This window comes from Cornus florida, unplaced genomic scaffold, assembly GCF_030987335.1.
Source record: "Cornus florida cultivar Cherokee Brave unplaced genomic scaffold, ASM3098733v1 CherokeeBrave_3.0.0_Hap2_scaffold_49, whole genome shotgun sequence".
Taxonomy (NCBI): Eukaryota; Viridiplantae; Streptophyta; class Magnoliopsida; order Cornales; family Cornaceae; genus Cornus; species Cornus florida.
The window spans coordinates 62,501-65,000 of record NW_026775878.1 but is presented as its reverse complement, the minus strand read 5'-3'; positions in this window follow the sequence as shown (position 1 = coordinate 65,000).

The following is a 2,500-nucleotide window of genomic DNA, read 5'->3' as shown; positions in this document are numbered from 1 at the left end:
CCATTATGACTCCTCGCCCGCACGCTCGTGCACCCCGGCGTGCACGTGGGCATCGTTGGCTAAAAAATGAAGTTTGGAGTTTGGGTTTGAAAATTTTATGGGAGCTTCCTAGAAGCCTAAGAAGTGCTTTGCTCGAGACGGATTTCGATTTGGAGGTCCCCCGAGTTAATTTTGCCCATTATGACTCCTCGCCCGCACGCTTAAGCACCCCCGCGTGCACGTGGGCATTGTGTGCTAAAAAATGAAGTTTGGAGTTTGGGTTTGAAAATTTTATGGGAGCTTCCTAGAAGCCTAAGAAATGCTTTGCTCGAGACGGATTTCGATTTGGAGGTCCCCCGAGTTAAGTTTGCCCTTTATGACTCCTCGCCCGCATGCTCGTGCACACCGGCGTGCACGTGGGCATCGTATGCTAAAAAATGAAGTTTGGAGTTTGGGTTTGAAAATTTTACGGGAACTTCCTAGAAGCCTAAGAAATGCTTTGCTCGAGACGGATTTCGATTTGGAGGTCCGCCGTGTTAATTTTGCCAATTACGGCTCCTCGCCCGCACGCTCGTGCACCCCGACGTGCACACCGGCGCGCACGTGGGCATCGTATGCTAAAAAATGAAGTTTGGAGTTTGGGTTTGAAAATTTTACGGGAACTTCCTAGAAGCCTAAGAAATGCTTTGCTCGAGACGGATTTCGATTTGGAGGTCCCCCGAGTTAATTTTGCCCATTACGACTCCTCGCCCGCACGCTCGTGCACCCCGGCGTGCACGTGGGCATAGTATGCTAAAAAATGAAGTTTGGAGTTTGGGTTCGGAAATTTTATGGGAGCTTCCTAGAAGCCTAAGAACTGCTTTGCTCGAGACGGATTTTGATTTGGAGATCCCCCGAGTTAGTTTTGCCCATTATGACTCCTCCCCCGCACGCTCAAGCACCCCCGCGTGCACGGGGGCATCGTATGCTAAAAAATGAAGTTTGGAGTTTGGGTTTGGAAATTTTATGGGAGCTTCCTAGAAGCCTAAGAAGTGCTTTGCTCGAGACGGATTTCGATTTGGAGGTCCCCCGAGTTAATTTTGCCCATTATGACTCCTCGCCCGCACGCTTAAGCACCCCCGCGTGCACGTGGGCATTGTGTGCTAAAAAATGAAGTTTGGAGTTTGGGTTTGAAAATTTTACGGGAACTTCCTAGAAGCCTAAGAAATGCTTTGCTCGAGACGGATTTCGATTTGGAGGTCCCCCGAGTTAATTTTGCCCATTACGACTCCTCGCCCGCACGCTCGTGCACCCCGGCGTGCACGTGGGCATCGTATGCTAAAAAATGAAGTTTGGAGTTTGGGTTTGAAAATTTTATGGGAGCTTCCTAGAAGCTTAAGAAGTGTTTTGCTCGAGACGGATTTCGATTTGGAGGTCCCCCGAGTCAATGTTGCCCATTATGGCTCCTCTCCCGCATGCTCAAGCACCCCTGCGTGCACGTGGGCATTGTATGCTAAAAAATAAAGTTTGGAGTTTGGGTTTGGAAGTTTTATGGGAGCTTCCTTGAAGCTTAAGAAGTGTTTTGCTCGAGACGGATTTCGATTTGGAGGTCCCCCGAGTCAATGTTGCCCATTATGGCTCCTCGCCCGCACGCTCAAGCACCCCGGCGTGCACGTGGGCATTGTATGCTAAAAAATAAAGTTTGGAGTTTGGGTTTGGAAGTTTTATGGGAGCTTCCTAGAAGCTTAAGAAGTGTTTTGCTCGAGACGGATTTCGATTTGGAGGTCCCCCGAGTCAATGTTGCCCATTATGGCTCCTCTCCCGCATGCTCAAGCACCCCTGCGTGCACACCGGCGTGCACGTGGGCATTGTAGGCTAAAAAATGAAGTTTGGAGTTTGGGTTTGGAAATTTTATGGGAGCTTCCTTGAAGCCTAAGAAGTGTTTTGCTCGAAACGGAATTCGATTTGGAGGTCCCCCGAGTCAATTTTGCCCATTACGACTCCTCGCTCGCATGCAATATCTACTCCTGTCAGAGCTGTGGTTTTACTTAAGACTACTATAGGGGGGGGGGAGTTCTCAGCACCAAGAGCTGCAAGTAAGGCCATTGCTTGCTTTGCAGTCTCGATTGCTCTACTAGTGAATAGTAGATGTCTTGGTTAGCTTGGAACGAAAAAAAAAATTTTTTGGGGAAAAAAAAAAAAAAAAGTTTTTGTGAAAAAAAATTTTTCGAAAAAAAAAAAAAAAAAAAAAATTTTTTTGGATGCCTCGGTCTTCTATTTGTTTTGCTTGGGTAGATTAGGAAAAAAAAAAAAAAAAATTTTTTTGTTGGATGCCTCGGTCTTCATATTCTTTCTCGGCTATTTCGAAAAAAAAAAAAAAAAATTCCGGGAAAGAGAAAAAAAAAATTATTTTTTGTTGGTTGCCTCGGTCTTCATGTTCTTTCTCTGGTATATGGGAAAGAAAAAAAAAAAAAAAAAATTTTGGATGCCTCGGTCTTCTTGTTCTCGGTTGGATTTATCGAAAAAAAAAAAAAAAAAAAAA